General features: G+C 44.4%; 1 long non-coding RNA gene across 1 annotated transcript; it reads left to right on the plus strand.

Annotated features, from left to right (window-relative positions):
• The first annotated feature begins 4,351 nt into the window (after positions 1-4,351).
• On the plus strand, positions 4,352-7,789 carry LOC136636668 (uncharacterized). Its single transcript, XR_010793535.1, has 3 exons — positions 4,352-4,435; positions 5,031-5,112; positions 7,156-7,789. It is a non-coding gene; the product is annotated as an uncharacterized lncRNA (long non-coding RNA).
• Positions 7,790-9,648: the final 1,859 nt, after the last annotated feature.

Raw genomic sequence — 9,648 nt, forward strand, 5'->3', positions numbered from 1 at the left:
CTCCTCCTTTCAAGGGCATTTTTAAATCTTTCTGTAAGAATAGTGGAAGAATTACTGAAAACCACACAAAAGGATCCAGTCATGCCTTTTTTTTCTGCATATCTTGCAGTGACATTTAATGGCCCAATTTCTGTTCACAGCAAAACTGTCATTAAGTGCCTCTAAGTTTATAGAGGCTTTACATTATTATTTGACCCTCAAATTGAACCGTGTCGCAAAGATTTTCCATTTGTACAATCTTTCTTAAATATTGAATAATGATATCGTTATGATTCATGGATCCACAAAACCAATTCTCCATTGTTACATCATTATTACTATCCTAGACATTTTCTCTTATAAGAAAGAGAGAAAGTCTAGGATAGTTATCATGATGTAACAATGGAGAATTGGTTTTGTGCATCCATGAATCATAACAATATATGAATGCATACATATATACATATACACACACACACACACACATGTATACATATATGCATATCTGAGAGTGTTTGTATATATATGAATGAATGAATACCAGTATACATATATACCAGTATATACATATATATTACAGGGTTGGGAACTCAAGTCAGTTCCCCCTGACTCAGGCCCCCCCTGACTCGGCACTCATTCCCATGCATGCTGACTCAGGTCTGCCTGTGTCTAGGTGTGCTTGCTTACTGTTTTCATGACATGAGAAAACCATGTAGGGCAGCATTCATACCAGGCGAGCAGCAGGGAGGTTCCAGCTGGGAGGCACGAAAGGGTTAATGTTGCAATGAATGGGGGAGGCGGGACTAGGCTCTCTTTTCCCATCTCTGATAGGAAGGAAGGAACAGATGATCATTGGACAAAGGATGGGCATTCTGATATTTTCATTGGCTGAGGGTGAGCAGGAGGAAGAGGAGCCAAGGGAGGTTCTTTCCTTATGATGGGCTTGAGAAACCCAGGAAGGGGAGGAGGCAGGGATGGGGGGAGGGAGTTCATAGAATGGAAAGGGAGGAGGAATTTTCATTGAATGATCCACTGCAGTGGGATTTCTTCTGAGTAGGACTTCAAAGGATCAGGTTGTCCTGGTAAGCCTTTCAGCTGCTGTGTATGACCCTCCTCTCTCTTGCTGTTTCTCTCCCAGATCTCATGCAGTCCCTCACACCACTGGCGTAGCTAGAAGGGGGGCAGCACACTAAGTTTTGTAGGGAGCCTCCCTGCAGCATGCAAGCGGCTCCTCCCCTCCCCTGAAGAGCCTTGTGGGCAAGGGGGGGGAACAGAGGTGAATGGATCCCAAAGGGAGTGGGAGGAGCCACTTGCAGGCTGCAGTGAGGCTCCCTACAAAACTTAGTGCGCCGCCCCCCTCTAGCTACGCCAGTGCCTCCCACCCCTCCTGCTCTGTTTACAGATGGGCAGGGACAGCAGGGGAGTATTAGAAAGAGAACTCCCCCCCCACACACACACACACCTGGCAGCAGTCCCATTTTTTTCCACAGTAGGCTTTTTAAAGGGGGCAACTTGACTTGAGTCTTTTAGAGTCACTAAAGGGTGATTCGGAGAGTCGGAAAAGTGCCCACATTATGACTCTTTTTCAAGTTGAGTCGTAAAGGGCTGTGACTCGGCAACTTGACTCGAGTCAAGCCATGCAGGGTTTTCCCATCCCTGATATATTCATATATTTGAATGAATGAATGAATACCAGTTTTATTCAGACTGGTTAAAATCTGAGGGCCCAATCCTATCCAGTTTTCCAGTGCTGGTGCAGCCATGCCAATAGAGCATGCACTGCATCCTGTAGTGTGGAGGCACTCACAGAGGTCTCCTCAATGCAAGAGAACATTTGTTCTCTTGCCTTGGAGCTGCATTGCAATTGCACTGATGCTGGAAAGTGGATAGGATTGGGCCCTAAGGAAATCATTTAACCATTCTCAGCAAGTGACTAATGGGCTACTCCAAATACATTCACAGAAGTTATTATCCCATAACCATGTTTGCTAGCCAGCCTTCCCACACATACCTACAGTCTGTACAACCTTCAGACTAGATAGCACGCATGATCATATAAAGCTGCCTTATGAACCTCTCGCCTACCTAGTCTAGGACTGTCTGACTGGTAGGGACTTACCAGGACACTTTTCTCATTTTCTCCCTGAGATGCTTTTAACTGGTGACATCAGAAATTGAAAATGGGACCTGGCATATAAAGCACAGGATCTCTTCAAGCTCTGGTTCTTCATACAGCCAAGAACAGTAGAATCAGATATTGTGGCTTCCTAATCAATCATCTGGAGATATTCTTTAACAGAAGATGACTACATACACTTTTATAAAAAGACCATTTTTTATAGAATTTTTATAAAATTCAGTATATTATTATAATGGGACTTCATTTAACACTCATAGTGCATGAACAAAGGATGCTGTGTTGTAATTAAATCTAACTTGATATATATTTTTCAGGCAAATATTTGGTTCATTATTTACAAATGTAACAAATGGATGTCAGTCATTCCTAAAACAATCTGAACCATCGAGCATTGGATTGGATTGTTAATATTTTCATTAATGCCAAGGACCACAGTTCTTCATAGCTATCATGTGCTGTATCCCCTCCCCACCCTGAAACTCCTCCTGTCTTCCACCTACCCACCCATGACACGCTCCTGCCCCAAATTACTGGAGTTAGTGCAGCCCATGGGGCTCCATGAGCTGGAGTGTGAAGCCACCACCATTTTGTGGCTGCACCCAGCAGTGTCACAATGTTGACACCATTGCTGGGCCTTTTACAACAGTGGAAGACTCATTCCACTGTCATCATTCCACTGCCATTCCATAGGATTGGACTGACAGTGACATACAGATCTGCCATCTAGCAATCAATGATCCCACTTGAGATGCTATTGATGACAATCCCCTTAATTAGTCTATCAACAAGAGGGAGAGAAACTCTGATTTGGTAACTGTACACACACAGTGAAATAGAATTGTCAGGAAAGCACCATTTGTCATTTGACTCCCACAAGCAGAACAAAATGAAGGACTAGCCATCATTTCTATAGATGAAGGGGAAAGAATTCAGAAAAATACGCCTCCACTACCAATGAAAAATAGCCACATTTGCCAGTGTGTGGGAGAACATCCCTAGGCTTTTGGTTTTCAGTGCCTGCCAGTGCCTGGCCAATGCCTTCTCATAGATTTTTCACATTGATTTATTCCTTCATTTATTTATTTATTTATTTTTAAGCTGGCCTCCGTATCTACAGGAAATACTTTCTTTGGTCAGAACATGACAGCTAGTGAGATGGGGGGGGAACGGACATAGCTAGGCAGCAGGAAAAGACTTGTGGAAGGTTCTAGGTGCAATTAGTGATGGGTAGACAGACGCAGTTGTTTGACAACCCTGAATTGGGCCCAGTACAGCTCAATCCTAGCCCCCCCCCCACCACCATTCTCTTCCCTCCCCCAAACTCATGCAGTGGCAATGGCATTAGAAACAGCTTGCAGCAAGTGCCACATTTTTCTCTCTCAATGTCAAGGATCACCAGGAACTATGAGAAATGTAATTCCCCAGGGGCACCTAGACATTTTTATGCATGCACATGGACTCTGGGAACCAAGAAAAATCCATTTTACCATGATTTCTGGTGGTCCTGCCTGACCTGGACATTGCTGTGAATGGTCATGGCATGAACTACTGCCTAACAGAAGCCCTCAATATCAGCCCATTCCCGATGCCACCAGATGCATTTGAAAAAGAGGAGCTAGCAGCACCTAACAGGATGTGACTGGACTCCATTCTAAATGTATTTGGGACAAACCCATAATATCCAGTGTCTGGCACCCCCCAACCCATAATTAAGTTCAGGCCTTGGTGTCTCTGATAATCCTAGAAATGAATCAGGGAAATAACTCTTGGAGAGTCGCTACAGCAGTGGGCTGGACAGACAGATAGTCTGATATTAGTCTCAGGCAGCTCCATTATAAGACAGTTTAGGTAAAGAATAACCTACAGCCAGGGTTAACTTTCTGTCTCTCATATCTAAAGCAAAATGTCAAAACCACACATGCATGCGCGCACACTTCCAGTTCTGGACTGAAGCTCATTTCTATCCCTTTTTAAGTTTATAATTAAGCAATTCCTTACTCCAGGTCAATATTTAGGATGTCCTGGGCTAATCACAGACTACAAATCCATTCCAGGGTTTAGACTAGGCTGAATGGGCAAGGAGGATTCTGAAGGACTGGATGGCAGTCTGTTTGTGGCCATATACAGAGAAAGGAGCCTGCCTTCTGCTCAGACCATTCTGTTTTCTTTTCCTCTTCTGATGAGTTCCTGGCACTCTGCTGCATCACTCAAAGAGTCTGAGCTTGCAGGCAAGAAAATGGCACCACCTGAGGCATATGCTGGCTGAAGAATCGTGCTTCATAGCGCTTCATGGATCATATCATTCCTCCTTTGCAGGTACGAAAGATCATCCTTCAATGTTAAACCACCGGAAACCCATTTTCCCCCTGTGTTTGCCTTTTATGTTGCTTTGGCTTATATTATATCATCTTAATATAAAAAGATGATCTGCTCAGTGTAGCCAGGACGGAAAAATTTCCCAGCCAACGAAGACCGACTGTTGCTAATGCAGTAACAGCTTATCTCAAACACAGACACTTAAGATAAAAGAGAAAGAACTGCCAGGAAACGGTTTAGAAGGTCCCCCATGTTATATAGATGGTAAACACACTAAAAAGAAGTATACCAAAAAAAAAAAAAAATTCTCAGTCACGTTCATGTAATTGTATTTCCACATTTTCTACAGCATTCAGTGATTCTCTTACAGCCCAATCCTATCTGCCACCAGACACCCCACTAGGGTGCAGGGCCACAGACGCGGCCTTTGCTGTATCCCATGGGCCAGCGGGGGACCAGGACAGCAGAGAGAGATAAGCTTTATTTATCTCTTCCACCACTGCCTGCTCTCCTTTCGGCCTACTCAGCTCTACACCAACTCCTCTCCTCCATTTGTCCTCTTCCACTCCGTCATTCTCTTCCTTTTCCAATTCAGGATGTGGGAGGAGGTGCAGCAGCAACAGCAGAGATGAGTGGGCATATGGAAATTGACACCTTTTGTCAATCTGCTACCTGAGGTAATGATCTTAGTCAGCCTTCAGAAAGGGCCAGCACCCTTTTAATTGTTCAAGTGATGTTATATTTGCCTGTTGTTTTTTTTATGCCGTTGTGTGAATTTTATTTGTAAAATCCTTCAAAAATGAATAGCTGGAAACTGAAAATAAATATTATCTTCTCAGGTTAAATAATTGCCATTGTATTTGTTTTATAGGACTGCGGTGCCAGAAAAAGAGCTTAATATTATTCTGCACTAAGTGTATCTAAACTCATTCAACTCTGGTTCAACATATCTAAAGCTGCAGTCCTACAAATATTTACTTGGGAGTAAATCCCATTAAACTCAGTAGGACCTTTTATGAGTAAGCATGCCTAGGATTGCACTGTTCTAGTTCACCAGCCGCTTTTAAAACATCATATCTGAGCCAGAGAATACTGATGAACCCAAGTTGGAACTGAAAATTGGGCGATCAGTGTGCAACAGCAGAAAAGGGGATGTGTGGGAGGGAGGCAAGGGAGCCAGACAGGGGAAGGCCACTTTGGGCAAGTTTCGCACACAGGCTAGCAAGCAGCTTCCTAAAATTCTTTTGCAAAACAAAACCTGCTTTAAATGATAAACAGAGGCATCATCCAGAGCATCCCTGTATGTGACTTTATAAAACTTAGGGCTGAAGGGCTGGGTCCATCTGATTGAAAGACTTGATAGACCTGGCGATCTCTATCTGCCCCCTCTGGACTGGGTGATCAGATGGCTGGCACATGTCAGCCAGCATTCCCTCTAAGCCCCGCAGAGCTTCCCTGTTGGCACTCTGGAGCTCAGCGATGATGTCATCGACAAGCGTTCCAGAGCTGCCCCTGCACAGCCATTGTAGGGCTGTGTAGGGCACACTCCGCTTGATGATTAGAGGGAACACTGATGCTAGCTCCAGCAGGAGGGCTGATAAGTTATTTTTATTGTCTGGGAAGCTAGACAAGAAAACAGGGTCAAATTCTGACCTTGCTACTGGGACACATGGCTGATAGTGGAACTGAATTTAAAGGGAACAAAGGCTACTGCAAGAGGATGTCTCAGCAACTTTTAGGATGCTGAGACATCACAGAAGCTTGGGGAAGGGCTTAGAAGTATCTCAGAATAACCACACTGGCCCTTCCTGGGAGAGGCAGGCTTGAGCTCTTTTCCCCATCTCTGATAGGAAGGAAGGAACCAATTATCATTGGATGGGATGGGAGGTTTGATATTTTCTCTGGCTGAGGTAGGGCAGGAAGAGGAGCCAATGGGGGTTCTTGCCCTACAACTGGCTGAAGAAGCCCGGGGAGAGGGAGGAGGCAGGGATATGGGTGGGGGGAGGAGACAGTTCATAGCGATCACATTTTCCATCATATGGTATGGCTCCATTGTTACTTGGGGGGAGAAACCCTCATTGAATGACTGACTACAGTGGGACTACTTCTGAGTACAGCTGCCAAGGATTGTGTCATCCTGGTAAGCCTCGCAGTTGCTGCGCGACCCTCCTCCCTCTTGCCACTTCCTTCCCCACTCTCACACAGTTCCTCCCACCCCCTCCTGACTTATTTACAGACATCAGGGGAGCATTAAAGGAGAACTCCAACACACACACACACCCCAGCAGCATCCTTATTTTTTCCATGGCTGGGTTTTTAAAGGCAGCAACTCAACCTGAGTTCTTTAAAGTGCAAAAGGGTGACTCGTTAAAAGTGCCCCCATCATGACTCGTTTTTGAGTTGAGTCACAGGGGGGGCGGTGATTCTAGATTCAAGCTGTGCTGGACTTTCCTATCCCTGCCTCTTAGACTTGGTGACATCACAGCTAAATTACTGTGGATGTTTGCACATGCACAATTCATTCAATTTCTGTAAGCCTCCATCCTCACATAAGAAGTGAGTGGAACAAGTTAGAAGGAGGACAAACTTGGATGTGATGATGTGCACAGACACCTACATGTGGTGGTGGGCAGGTGTGTAATTTCTGGTCAATTTCTTCATTCTACCACACATAGGTTACAAACTTACTAATGTAAAAAAATGTTATTTTCTGTATTCAGACAGGAGCAAAGGAAAATAAACTAGAAGGATCCTGGAGAAAGGAAGAAAAGCAACATCTTGATTATGTTACAGTGAATGTCTGAAATGCGGTGAATGTCAGGGTCCATAGCTCTGTAACAGAGCACGTGGCTTGTAAGTACAAGGCCATGTGTTCAGCCCCCAACCTCTCAAGTTAAACAGCAGGGCTAGGACCCAAGGACCCCATCCTGAGACTTTATAAAATTTCAGCAAATCATGGTAGCCAGCACTGATCTAGATGGGGAAATGGTCTTCCTTGGCATATGGCAGTTTCCTTTCTTCACAGGTTGACAATGCCAAACAAAACACACAATGCTGGCAACCACCCAAGATCAAAATACATCTGACACAAACACACAGTTTGCTCTTCCATTTGTGCGTTTTTTTCCTTAAATAGAAACAATGGAAAACCTGCACTGTGGGCTTATCCCCACCTTGGAGCACGTCTCTGTCCCAGAAGGAAATCCGTCACTGGTGCCCATGGTGAGTTCTTTTCCAGATCAAAGAGCAGTTGGGTGGGGGTAATTTTCATCTGCAGTGCAGTGTAGCAGAAAGAGTTAAAAATCCATCCATCCTCAATATGTCTCATCTATGCCGGATATTTAAGGGGAAAAAAACTCACACAAATGGAAGGAAAAATTACATATTTACATAATATCTTGCTTGGCCCTACACGTGAAATGGGCAATTTTTTTTAAATGGAGCAATAATTATCTATTTAAATACATTTGATATCTGGTCCAACAAGAAGCTGACAGAACATACCAAGATCCAGGTCTACAGAGCTTGCGTCCTGAGTACACTTCTGTACTGCAGCGAGTCATGGACTCTTCGCTCACAACAGGAGAAGAAGCCGAACGCTTTCCACATACGCTGCCTCCAGTGCATTCTCGGCATCACCTGGCAGGACAAAGTTCCAAACAACACAGTCCTGGAACGAGCTAGAATCCCCAGCGTGTATACACTGCTGAAACAGAGACGCCTGCGTTGGCTCGGTCATGTTGTGAGAATGGGCAATGGTCAGATCCCAAAGGATCTCCTATATGGAGAACTTGTGCAGGGAAAGTGCCCTACAGGTAGACCACAGCTGCGATACAAGGACATCTGCAGGCGGGATCTGAAGGCCTTAGGAGTGGACCTCAACAGGTGGGAAACCCTGGCCTCTGAGCGGCCCGCTTGGAGGCAGGCTGTGCAGCATGGCCTTTCCCAGTTTGAAGAGACACTTGGCCAACTGTCTGAGGCAAAGAGGCAAAGAAGGAAGGCCCATAGCCAGGGAGACAGACCAGGGACAGACTGCACTTGTTCCCGGTGCAGAAGGGATTGTCACTCCCGAATCGGCCTTTTCAGCCACACTAGACGCTGTGCCAGAACTACCATTCAGAGCTCGAAACCATAGTTTTCCAAGACTGAAGGTTGCCAACAATGTGTGTCAATATTTGTATGCAAGTATCAGCATTCATCAGCCTACACAAAATTTTGGGGCGTAAAATCTTACTTGCGAGTAGTTTACATGTATATTTCTGAATCCTTTATTCACCATTCATGTAAAGGCAGGCTGCTGGTCAGATTCCACTGCTTCTGATTTAATCAAAGAGGACTAAGGAGATTGTTTCCAAGAGAAGAGAGACAGTTGCCAGCAACAACCAATGAGAAAAGCTAAGGCATCAATTAAGGTGCCAGCCAAAATTAGGCAGATCATTTTGATTTAAAACAAACCTGTCATAATACTTACGCCATTATTGTCAATGTGAAACAGATTGCAAACTGGTCTCCGTTGTTCAGCCTAACCCTTGAACCTCTGCTGAAAAACATATTAGCCAGCTGGACTCCAGGAAAGAAAATCTAAGTCAAAAAAGTTCAAACAATTGCTGTGTGTGCCCAGAAAAGGAAAAAAAAAAAACTTCAAAAAGGCACCCCCAACTTTTCAAAGTATAAAAACAGATTTGATTAGGTTCTGTTATTGCCAAATGACCTTTGAATGTAAAACAGAAGTGACTTTTCCAAGTCATTTATAGTCCCAATAAAGTGAATGGAGACGAGATGAATGGTCAGCAATCCAAAGATTGATTTTTGCTATAAGTAAACTTAAGGGGATGAACAAAACAGCAAAATGAAAGGGAAAATGGATTATTGGGACATGTGACAGGAACAAGACAATGCCAATAAAGTGAATGAAATGTAATAAGGTCCCTTTTGCCTAAGATGTCACAGCCAGCACCAAAGCACGTTTGACTAAACTTGGCAGTTACAAACGGCACAGTCAGTAGTGGGTAGTTGTTCTGCTTTAAACATCAAACATTCCCCCAAGTTCACCACGACTTGAAATCATTCCTCTCTGGCTTGGAAATGCCACATTCTGAATTGAACCTGAGATGATCGATTTTGTCATGGGGTGGGCATTGTTAAAAGCAGGGCCTAGGAGACGGGGGTAAAGGGGGTAACTTGTATCCGGGCCCAGGGTCAAAAAGAGGGCC

This window comes from Tiliqua scincoides, chromosome 1 (assembly GCF_035046505.1).
Source record: "Tiliqua scincoides isolate rTilSci1 chromosome 1, rTilSci1.hap2, whole genome shotgun sequence".
Lineage (NCBI taxonomy): Eukaryota > Metazoa > Chordata > Lepidosauria > Squamata > Scincidae > Tiliqua > Tiliqua scincoides.